Source organism: Phodopus roborovskii, unplaced genomic scaffold (genome assembly GCF_943737965.1).
Source record: "Phodopus roborovskii unplaced genomic scaffold, PHOROB, whole genome shotgun sequence".
Taxonomy (NCBI): domain Eukaryota; kingdom Metazoa; phylum Chordata; class Mammalia; order Rodentia; family Cricetidae; genus Phodopus; species Phodopus roborovskii.
Window position 1 is genome coordinate 3,636,130 of NW_026126459.1, and position 12,784 is coordinate 3,648,913.

Here is a 12,784-nt window from a genome sequence, read left to right on the forward strand (position 1 = left end):
CGTGGTGGTCCACACCTGTTAATCCCTGTGCTTGGGAAATGGAGGTAGGAAGATCTGAAGTTCAAAGTCACCCTCAGCTATATAAGCTCCAGGACAGCCTGGATTACATTTCTCATCCCCCAAAAAGAACAATTATGGTCTATTTGTACTTGATGATATGGCAATCAGCCGTAACTGCTATGTGCAAAAAACATGGGTGAGTCCTCCAGTCTTAATGGTTAAGAAGAAGCCATGAAGATAACATCTACAGGAGTTCATTTACATGACATCTACAGGAGTTCATTTACATGACATTCAAGAGCAGCAAACCAGTGGTGCCCTGAACTGGGGAAGAAGGGCCACTGTCCAGCAATGGATACAGGGATCTTGGGTGACAGATGTAGTCTGACTCAGTCTGGGTAGTAGTGAAAATATTTTTAAGTTTTGTGTGTATGGGTGTTTGGCCTGCTTGTGTGTCTGTACACCAGAGGGAGTTGGATCCCCTGGAACTGGAGTAACAGCTGCTGTGTGGATGCTGGGAATCAAAGCCATGTGGATGCTGGGAATCGAACCCAGGGAGAGCAGCCAATGCTCTGAGCAATGTCTCCAGCCCAGTAAACTGGCTTTTAAAAAAACAAACCAGGTTTCCAGCAGGTGTCAGGTCAGCCACCCAGGAGAAGAGCTTAGACCCCTTTATCATTGGACACTGTCTGAAGCACAGCCGTCTAGCTGTTCAGTCTGGTTATGGCCTCAGGCATCCAGCCATTGCTATAGAAATAGCTCCACTATTGCCTCCTGAAATCATCTTCCTTCCTGGGCTTAGTTTCTTGATCTGTTAAATGGGACAGTAATGCTCCAGGAGGCTGTGGGTATTAAACTACTAACTTTCAGTTATCTGTTGCTTTGTAGGCAACTACCATAAACTTGATGGCTGAGAATGGCAATGTTCTTATTCACTCTTCCAGACTTATAGCAGGCTTAGGCCAGTCTCTTGTGTCCTTCCTGCAGCTATATCAGGTGGCCAGAGCGCAGGTCAGCTGAGGTTCTCTGTGCATGTCCCTCATAGCTTCTCCCTTCACAGGCGTGCCACCATAGTGTGATGCCTGCTTCGCTGCAACGTCCTTCTGCTTCCTGGATGCACAGTGGTCTCAGGACATCTGTAGTCTGGATGACTCCCATAGAAAGGGCTGCAGCTGTGGAGTCAATATTGCTTATGAGCAATGCTTGGAAATGCCGTGACGTCACTTGTCAGTCAAAAACAACTTAGGGCCAGCCCAGGCTCAAGAGCAGAGGCAGGGCCTGGTCAGCAGAGGTGGCTCTTCCAGGCCAGCTCTCTTCCCAGCCTCCTGTTCCTGAGGTGGAACCCTCTGTAATGTCCTCCTCAGGGTTTGCCATCAGCTCTTCTGTGTCTGGGTGTTCTCTTGTGCTGACCCTGGCTACTTATCCTTGGCTCCTCAACATCTAGCCACTAATGTGTCCCCAGCCTGTTCTCAGAAACTCAGATAAAGGAGCCTATCCCAAGGCTGGCATTAACCTGTGCTTTAGCTCCAACTTGTCCTGAAAGCGATTTGTGGATGAGGCCCTGAAGAGCCAGCCTCTCATCCTGGGGCTGCCTTGACCTATGAAGGTTTGGAACTTTGAGGTAGGCAGCTTATCCAAAAAGCCACAGTCAGCACAGACCCAGGTGGGGAGATCAGGGGAGGCTTCCTAGAGGAAAAGGTGCTGGAGCTGAGCAGGAATTAGCCAGGCCTGGGGTTGGAAACGGGTCTGCTTCTGAGCATGGTAACCATGGTTCTGAGTCTGGAGAGATTCTCATTCCAGGAATGTGCTGCAGTCACAGCCTGGAGCTCAGTCTGTGCAGGAGCAGCAGATGAGGCTGGAGCAGCAGACTGCAGGGGGGGAGTGGTGCTGCATGTCCTGCAATGGGCTTCAGGACTTGGGGAACGTCTGGACTGCATAAAACATCCTGGCTCTGCTTAGAGGGCTGGGAAACATGGTGGAACCAGGAACACTGTTAAGCTAGTTAAGGCAGGCGCAGAGACGCCCCAGGCACAGTAGTAGCAGGAGCCATCAAGGGCACTGGGAAGTGGGACATACGGGCTCCATGCTGTGGGGAGCAAGTGGTCAGCAGGAGTGGAACCGAGCACACGGAGAGCCATTGGTCTTACTAGGGCATAGAACTCAGGGCCTGTGAGGTGGGGAAGGAGTGTTGATGACTTAATGACACTTTCTGATGTCCCCTGTCCCTCAGTGTCTCCGGTTCCCACACTCCCATTGATTCTCCAGAGGGCCCTCTGCAGTGACAGAGGCTGGCCTGTCCCTCTCCATGCCTTACTGGAGCACCAAAGTTCTCCTCCCTTCCACAGACATTGTGACCTTATTCTTGACTCTAGGGACCTCGGGGAAGGAGGAACATTGTACTTGGGCTGGCTGAAATGAAGATATTCTAAAGAGACACTGGTGTCTCCTAATCTGACTGGGTTTGTTAAAACCATAGACCCTGGGGAAATGGGGATTTCCCCAGGAATCTCATTCTTGCAGGAGGAGAGGCCAGTGGAAGGTGGGGGAGGCCAGTGGGGAGCGGAATTTCTGACATCTTGTCAAAGCAGCTACAAAAGGAAGGTCAGAGTGTTGAACAGGGTCAACATTGTGTCAACACTGGGTCAGATTTGGGCAGGGCCACCCCCAGCACTGCCTAAATATGCAAATCCTTGACCTTCTATGTCAATTTATCTTACTTTAGGATCCAGAAAATGGATTTGCTCCTCTTCCCATCATGCCCACATGAAGCAAACCTTTTTCTGATTTCCACTATTAATTTGGCTGTTTTAATTGTCTTATGGGTGTCTGAATCCAACCCGTAGTACAGGCTGTGACCCAAGTTCAATAACAATATTATCTCAGGAAGCAGGTCCTACTCTTCTGGGCATACCCACTGCCATCCGGTCCCTCTCCTCACTCAGCATCTATGCTGCTAAGGGAGGTTGAATAATCGAGAAAGGTAAGTCTGAGAGTCAGGTAGTCCTCTGTCATATTCCTGTTCTTAGCTCTGCAGCACTAGCAGGCTGTATACAGTTCCTCTGAGCCTCCATTTCCTCAACTGCACAATACTGGCCACTTTGCTAAGTGTTGTGAAGGTGAGATAGCCAATGACAGGTGGCTCCTGAGGAGAGTGACTGGTGCCTCATAAAGCGCAAGGCGCACATTAGTTGTTATGACTGAGGTAGTTGTCACTCATCACATCAGCAGTGACTCCAGACCTGCCTTTCATTCGGGAGGATCCCCATGAATCACTCTTCAGGGATTGCTGTGGCTTCATTAATGTTGGGGCTAACAACAACTGCTAGGCACAAAGCCAGCGGGTCCCTAATTGTGATGGTTGCACTTGGGGTGCTTTGAGTTCACAGTGCTGAGGTGACTCAAGCTCAGTGGTAAAGCTGTGAATTTGGATCTTTTGTCCAGGCCAGCATGACTCCAGCTGGCCCTCTCTGCATCGGAAAGCACAGTCCTGACAGTAAAGTGGGCTGGGCATTATGTACCAGCACATGCACACCATGGCATGCATGTGTATGTATGCAAATGCCCACACGTGGGTCAGAGGACAGTTTTATGGAGTTGATTCTCTTCTCCTATTGTGGGTTCCTGGAACTGCACTCTGGTGTCAGGCTTGTGTGGCAAGCCTTCCCAACACACTGACTTCTCAAAGCAATGCTGTCCATGTTGTTTCTTCGCATGAAGCCCTGCCCTGCCCTTCATCGCCTGTGGGTTGATTCTTGGCACAGGATCCCCTTGTCTGCCTTCCCTCCCTTCCAGCCCTTGACAGCAACATGCAGCTCTTACGGGGCCCAGCCATGCCCTGCCTGTCCCTACTGCTCTCCTCTCACCTCTCCACTCCATGCCCTGTCCAGTGATAGATCCCTCTCCATGCTACCACCTGCCAGCTCTAGGATTCCTTCCCAGATGTAGATGTCCCAGACAGAGTTAGAAGCCTGCTCTGATCCCCACAGCCCCTCCGCATGGCATGTTCTTCCCATGTCCTTCTCCCAGACATCAAGCCCTGAGCCAAGGATCCATCTCTATTCACTTTGCTAATTAACCAGTACCTGCGATCTCAGGTGTTTGCTGATGGACTGATTGACAGATTGGAAATGAGTGACTGAGCCAAGCACCCTATAAGCAGATCACTCAGCTTAATGCCAAGCAGCAGAATGCTGTTTCTCCCCATACCCCTGCCCCGCCCCCAGGAGTCCCGGGCTAACATGAAAGGGTTCAACTGTGACTGTGACTCATTTCAGTCTTCTGGTGTCCCATCTGGACCTAACAACGACTGTGTGGCTTCAGAGGCCCTGGGAGGAAGGAGTTTACTTTGATGAGCATCTGCCCCAAGCAAACTTTACACACAGCATCTCTCCTAATGTTCATCTAAGCTATCCATGCCTGCAGCCTCTCATTTTACAGAGGAGGAAACCTGTGATCAGAGAATAGCCATGACTCACCCAGGGACATGAGGTGCATCGTTAACTATGGCTCCTGAGCCCTGTCCTGTCCAGGTTCAATATGATTCCTTGAGTTGACCATTGACAGAGGCAGGTAGGCCCTATAAGCACTTCACAGCCATCACACACTTTAGTCTCTAGTATAACCTGTTGAGTGAGGAGCACACTCACCCCATTTGCAGGAGAGGGCCAGAACTCACAAAATGGCAAGGACTCATCTGGTCACAAGGCTGTCCTTCTCACAGCTCAGCTGTTCTTCAGGACTGACCAAGGTTTTTTCACTGAAGACCAGGAACCTCTCCCCCACCCTCATTTGTGAGGAGAACATGGGGGAGTTCTGGGATACTTCTTGCTCCCAAGGCAATTTCCTCTCAAAGAGCAATGAAGGTTGGGATACCCTAGAAGAACGCGAAGGTGCACCAGGTACCATGTTCCTGCTGGCCCTGGCAGTGTAACTTTACCTCACATATCAGCAGTGCTGGGTGTGTGTGTGAGTGTGTGTGTGGGTATGTATATGTCTATGTGGGTGCATGGTATACATGCCTGTTATAATGCTCCAGCATCTGGGTGACATGTCCTGTAACCTGCCCTCATTCCACAGGAATGAAAAGAGAGATGATAACAAAGTAAAAACTGTGGAGAGCTGATGGTAGCAGCTACTTATCCAGAAGAACCAAGGAAGGCTGCCTGGCAGTGATAACACCCAGCCTCTTCAAAGACAAACCAGAGCTGAAGAGAGGGAGGGCGCCTACAGGAGTGGTACACGAGCGGCCATGACTGGGGTGCTGGGAGACCCTGCTGGACACACCCACATCCACATCCCAGGGACAGGGTTGTAGGTTTCGTCAGTAACATCCTGCCTGTACCTGCCCTGGCCTATGCTCCCTTGCTCACACACGATCATGACCATACTTCCAGGAGGCCTTTGCCTGCCCCATGACCCCAAGTAAAAAGCCCCACCTCTCTGGGATTGGCTCTGCTGCCTCCGGCAAGATACAACTGCCATCTACATAGGGTGTGGCACACTGAGACAGTACCAGTACAGTGCTGAGTATAGCACTGCACGGGCCTGGCTGCTTGCTGAAGTAAACACAGTCCCTGTCCAGGAGTCTGAAACACAAGCAGTAAAGAAACAATAAAACCCTGCTTCTTTTCCATCTCGGTTTATCTGGGATGTACTGGTCTGTCCGTGAGCCCCAGTGCCCTTACTGTACACATATTACCCATATGCATATGCACACAAATTTATTTTAAAATCCAAATACATTTAGACCTCATGAAAACTGTATCTGGAAGGTACCATCAATATCCATAATGATTAATTCCAAGGAGGAGAAACAGAGGCACAGAAAGGTGATCTGGCTAACAGACTCCTAGCTGGAACTATTGGGGCTAGGATTTTAATTCAAACAGTGTGACTTTGCACAGGAAGTCCATCCCAACCCTCAGACTACATACAGGAGAGCAGGGGGGCCCAGAGGGGGCGAGGGAACTGCCTCAGACCTCATAGCCACGCGGGCGTGCGTCCTGCTGCCCTGTGATACAGTCTCAGGTTCATTCTGATGCCTTCAAGATGAGTGAGCAAAGTGCCCTGGACCTTTGCAAAGAAGCTCTGGTAAAGAGTGTTTATCCCTCTGCTCTCGGAGCAGCTTTGCTCTCCGTACCCTCTTGTTGGAAGCTGTCTCTTAGGGGCTGCAGTCGGATCCAGCCAAGCAGCCCGTGGTTCCTACCTGAAAGGGGGAGTGTGGACTAAAAGACTAGATAAAGACGTTAAAGGAAAAGATGGGGACACATAATAAAAGCAGGAAGGCAAATCAGTCAATACTGAAATGCCAAGTTTATTTTCCACCACTCTTATGTACCTTAACCAGAAAGGGGAACATGGCATTATGTTTGCAGAACCAACAGACTGTTCTTCCTCTTTTCTCTAAGGATTCAGTAGCCACACTTTAGGTTGAACTTCTCGTTACCTGGCCTTGAGGGTCAGGAGTAACCACACCTCAAATCATGTCTGTTGTTATTTAGAATAAGACCTAAGACCAAGATCGAACTTCCTACTGTAGCCACACCTTTGACCTTTAGGTCTCATGGTTTATTGAGGACAGTTTTGAACTCTCTGCCCTTGAGGCAAGATGGAGTAGAGCCATCTTTATGGGCACCGACACCCCCTCACACATTAACCTCCCCCCCCCAGCCAGCACCAAGCATCCTTGAGACACCTGCAGGCAGTGACACCATCTGTGTCTGGGGCACAAATGGACAAGGCACTTGACAGCTAACAGCAGGCCCAGCAAGTGGTCCAGGACATCCCACTCCTGACTGCCTAATGGAGCAGGAGCTCACAAGAAATGCTGTAGGAGAGGCGTGCTCTACTGAACCACTTCCGAGCTGTGGGATGACAATACTAATAGATTACATTTCAGAATTCTCTTTATTATTTACTTTTTCAATTTTTTGTTTGTTTTGTTTTTCAAGACAGGCTTTCTCTGTGTAGCTCTGGTTGTCCTGGAACTCACTTTGTAGACCAGGCTTGCCTCGAACTGGAGATCCACTTGTGGGATGAAAGCCATGTACCACTACTGCCAGGCTTCTTTTTCAAGTAGGTCTGCACATCTTTAGGTTCATCACCTGCATGCAGTGCCTTTGGAGACCTGAAGAGGGAATCAGATCTCCTAGAACTGAAGTTAACAGGCAGTTGTGACCTTCTGGGGACCAGGCTCAGGTATACAAGAGCAGCAAATGCTCCTAATTGCTGAGCCTTGTCTCTGGGCACCTAGATTTCAGAATTTTAATACAAATAATCGTAATCCTTCATGTCCACCATCCTGGTATTCTAAATTCTTTTACTCTGGCAGCCTCTGCTTCATTCTCAAAGCTGGGTCTAGGAAGACCACAGTTCCTTCCCAGAATCTGAAGGAGAGTAAAATGTTGGGGGTGGGGGTCAGGACTCACCTCTCTTAGAGGGAAGGGATCTGCATGTTTTGCTGACTTTTTCTGGAAGCTGTATTTTGCTTTGGGTTTGCTGTAGTCTGGCTCTCCCTTCTACCGCAGGGCCCTCCTCATGTCCCTGATGGGCAGGCTGCCTTTTGCTCACTAGAGGGGCACCGAGTCAAGTTCAGATGATGCCTTGAACAGAGCCTATGCTGAAAGCCAAAGAAAGTTAGTGCTGGTGCCAAATAAATTCCTGCTTTCTGAAAGGAAAAGAAAAAAAAAAAGCCTTTCTCTCCCCCAATCAAGCTCTGGGCACCTAGCAGGAAGATGCAGGGCAGGATCAGAGCTGGGAAACAGATGTACAGAGAGCTGGGGAGGATGAAAAGAGCCTGGATCTGGGCAGGGGATCCTCAGGCAAAGCCACAGGCAGACCCAGGGTCCTTTGTCACAACACAGCTGGCTCTACTGGTTAGTTTCTGTCAACTTGACACAAGCTAGATTCATCTAGAAAGAGGGATCCTCAATTGAGAAATCTTGAGTAGTGATTGATTCAGAAGGGCTCAGCCCACTCACTGTCCTTACTGTTCACACTGCCAGCCCCTGGGCGCAGGTGGCCTGGGTTGCATAAGAAAGCAAGCTGAGCTGGGCGGTGGTGCATGTCTTTAGTCCCAGCAATTGGAAGGCAGAGACAGGCAGATCTCTGTGAGCTCAGGGCCAGCATTGTCTACCGGGCCAAGTTCCAAAACAGGCTCCAAAGCTATAGAGAAACCCTGCCTCAAAAAGCAAAAAACAAAAAAATCCCACAAACAAACAAAAACAAAAACCAGAAAGCAAACTGAGCAAGGCATACAAACCAGTGAGCAGTGTCCTCCACAGCCTCTGCTTCAGTCTCCAGCTCCAGGTTCCTGCTTTGCTTCCTTCCCTGACTTCCCTTCATGATGGAATATAGCTTGTAAGCTGAAGTAAATCTTTTCCTCCCCAGGTTGTTTTTTCATGGTGTTTTATCACTGAAATAGAAACCTAACTAGGAAAGATGTCAATAAAAGAAAACAAGGCAGGCAGTGATGGTGCACCCCTTTAGTCCCAGTATGTGGAAGATAGAGACAGGCATTCAAGACCAGCCTTGTCTACAGAGTGAGTTCCAGAACAGCCAGGGCTACACAGAGAAACCCTGTTGCAAAAACAAAACAAAGACTGCCTCCTAAACCCGGACTGGATTAGGGCTAAAAGAAAGGGTTTAAAGTCTCTGCCAAGAGGATGGACAAGGAGCTCCAAGAGAATGGCCTGCGGAAGTTCTCAGCCCAGATGTTCAGGAGAGTGTTGTGCTCAGGACAGGAGAGAGCAGGAGCACACATAGCGGCACTCAGGACTAGATTTGGGTTATCCTTTGTGAGCTAGCAAGCTCTTCCCCAACGGTCCTGTTGCAGGCTCAAGCAAGCCTGGCTAACAGATTAACTCGGCATTGAATACATTTCCTCTAACTAACCCTGTAAAATCTCAGAACTGTAGAAAAGCCACAAAGATGGATGGCATAATAACTATCTGGCCTGGTACCGGACTCACCAGCTGCCATAGTTCTGCCATCCAGCTATTCTATCATGGGCTCTCTGATGACACATCTATATGTACCACCAACCCTCAGGATCCTTGAGGACAGAACACCCATCAGGAATCATAATCAGGGATGCTGAATCTTCATGTATAATGGTGTGGTGTTTGCAAATTAACTGTGCAGTTTTCGGAACACCTTCAGTCATCTCCATGTGACCTCTAGCCAATCCCTGATACAATGTAAACACTGTTTGCATGGCTGTAACTAGTCACCAATACAATGTAAATACTGTAACCACAGCTGTTACACTGTCTCCAACACAACCTGGAAAGGCCTGGGCTTGTTCCATACAGGTAAAATCTGGGGATGGAACCAGGGCCTTGCTAATGCTGGGTGTCCCACCACTGAGCCACACCCCTAGCCCTTTCATCTTGTTTAATTATTATTGTTGTTGTTACTGGTGTGTGCGTGCATGCGTGCCTGCCTGTGTGCGTGCGTGCATAAGTGCAGGCACAGATGTCCCAGGACATCATTGGAGGTGTTCTAGGGATCAGACTCGGGCTGTCAGGCTTGCACCACAAGCACTTAAATCTCACCTCCCATCCAAAGTCTTTTCTTGGAAGGAGTATTTTTTCTGAATATTTTTGAGTAGCAGTTGATTGAATCTACACATAAAGAAGGCCAGCTGTACTCAGCCAGGGACATCTCTGAATATATTATGCATGTCGCTCAGTGGCATGATTACAGACACCATGACTATCTTAGTTATATCTATCTCTGTTGCCATGACAAAACTTCATGACCAAGGCAACTTATAAAAGAAACTGTTTAAGGGCTGGAGAGGTTGCTCAGTGGTTAAGAGCACTGGCTGCTATTCCAGAGGACCTGGGTTCAATTCCCAGTACCCACATGACAGTTCACAGATGTCTGTAACTTGTGCTCTAAGAGATCTGATTCCCAAATACAGACATTTAGACAAAACACCAATGTATATAAAATAAATAGTATAGTATTTTTTAAAAAAGAAACTTTAAGCTGGGTGTGGTGGCACATATCTTTAATTCCAGCACTCAGGAGACAGAGATAGATGATCTCTGTGAGTTCAAGGCCAGCCTGGTCTCCATAGTGAGTTCCAGGACAGCCAGGGCTGTTACACAGAGATACCCATGTCTCTAAAAGCTGGCAGTTGATAGTGCATGCCTTTAATCCCAGCACTTAAGAATTCGAAGCTAGCTAGCCTGGTCTACAGAGCTAGTTCCAGGACAGGCTCCAGGTTCCAGGACAGAGAAACCTTGTCTCAAAAAATCAAAAAAAAAAAAAAAAAAAAAAAAAAAAAAAGAAAGAAAGAAAGAAAAGAAAGAAAGAAACCAGTAAATTTGGAGTTTGCAGTTCCAGAGGACTAGAGTCCATGGCCATTGCAGCAGGGAGCAACAGAAGACAAGGGCCCAGGGTCCCTGCTACCACCAGTGGGTTCAGCAAGGGAAGGTCTGCCAAAGGAAGGGTCTGGAGTCAGTTGCCCCCAGCCATCACATATCTAACCAACCTCTCTTGGCTTCTGCTCCTGAAAGCAGGAAGTCTTCCCCACCCCTCCCTCACCACTCCCAGCTAGCCTGATTATAGATTTGTTCTCTAAAGTATTTCTCCCAGTCCGGTGGTGGCACACACCTTTAATCTTAGCACTCAAGAGGCAAAGGCTGGTGAATCTCTGAATTTGAGCCCAGCCTGGTCTACAAAGTGAGTTTCAGGACGGATTCCAAAGCTACACAGAGAAACCCTTTCTCAAAAAACGTATACACACACTCTCTGGAACAATGCAGAAATGAAAGGTCATCTGTGGCTTTTTGAGGCCAGCCTGAAGTACATATAAACCTGTTTTTGTTGTTGTGGGGTTCTGTTTGTTTGTTTGTTTGTTTGAAGACAGGGTCTCTCTGTGTAGCGTGGCTCTGTAGACCAAGATGGCCTCGAATTCACAGAGATCTTCCTGCCACTGCCTCTGGAGTTCTAAGATTAAAATCATGTACTACCAACAAGCGGCTCTTTTTTTCCCCATAGGACCCTATCTTAATCTCTCTCTGTCTCTCTGTCTCTCTCTCTCTCACACACACACACAAATGTATCACTCTGTATGTCAGGATGTTAGAAGTCTAAAGTGAGCTAAGATCACTGGGCCTGCTGATTCCTGTCACTTCTGGAAGCTCCAGCAGAGAAGCCTCTCTGTTTCTAACACTTTGCACAGCTCCCCAGCTGCCTGCCTCCAATACCCACTTAGGTGTGTGTGTGTGTGTAGGGGGGTTCTTTCTTAAGATAAACCTCTCTGATCTCCTGCTTGAGGATCCTCATGAGGACACTAAATCTACCTGGGTAACACAGGGTTAAGGGACTTGCTTCCATCTTTAACTTTGCTTCCCCTAAGGAAAGAAACAGGCAGTCAGTTTTGGTGGCATATGCCTTTAATCCCAGTACTCTGAAGCAGAGGCAGGTGGATCTCTGTGAGACTGGTCTATAGAGCAAGTTCCAGGACAGGCTGCAAAGCAATACAAAGAAACCCCATCTCGAACTCCCCCCCCCAAAAAAAAAAAAAAAAAAAAAAAAAAACAAGAAAGAAAGAAACAGTTACAGGACATGTATGGAGTCCATTCTACCATCAGCAACATGAAAACAAATAGTGGTCTCTTCCTAGAGTGAAGCATAGAGATTCTGGATCCAGTTTACTGGCCAATTGTTCAAACTGAAGCCTCGGGATCCCTCCCTCGAAAGTCTTCTGAAGGACCCTGGCATTTCAGTTAATGAATGAGAACGTGACTATTCAACATTTGTGTTTATTGTATTTTCAGCTTCTTGGTTTGTTTTGTTTTATTTTGTTGTTTTGTTTTCATTTTTTGTCTTGTGAGACAGGGATTCTCTGTGTAGCTTTGGAGCCTGTCCTAAAACTCCAAGTTGGCCTGAAACTCACACAAATCCACCTGCCTCTGCTACCCCACCCCTGTGCTGAGATTAAGAACCAGCCAGCTTCTTGGTTCTTTTAATTTTTATTTATTGTTGGGTGGTGGTGGTACAAGACTTTAATCCCAGTACTCAGGAGGCAGAGGCAGGTGGATCTCTGTGAGTTCAAGACCAGCCTGGTCTACAAGAGCTAGTTCCAGGACAGTCTCCAAAGCCACAGAGAAATCCTATCTCGGAAAAAAAAAATCATTAAGGTAAACTAATTCCACTATTTTACGGTAAAAATGTTAAATTATGACACAAAATTATGGCATACACTGTCCACATTTGTACAATTCTAAAACATGAAGCTAGCTAGACAACTGTGTTCTGTCTCTGTAGGAAAGAGTAGGAAACATGGCAGTGGGGGAGAGAAAATGAAAAAAAGGAAAGAAGCATGCCTGATTCCCTGATGCCCGGGGGTGGGGGGAGGGTGGGTTCAGCAAATAAACACCTTTGCAGCCAAGGCATGGTGGACCCCTTTAGCCCCAGCACTCAGGAGGCAGAAGCAGGTGGATTTGTTTGAGTTTGAGGCTGACTTGGTCTACACATCAAATCCAGGACAGCTAAGGTTATGTAGAAAAACTATGTTTCAATTGCCCCATCACCAAAAAGCTCTTGCCATGCAAGTCCAAGGACCTGAGTTCAAGCCCCAGAACCCACTGTGGGAGGAGAGAACCTATTCCAAAAAAATTGCCGGCTAAAAGCTGTCCATATTCGTATATCACATACAATAATGAAAAAAGACACATGGTGGTCTCTTCCCATGCTCCCCTGCCTGTGTTCACCACCAGGGATGTAAATAGCTTTTCTGTTTATCCTTTTGGCTTAACCATATGCCAGG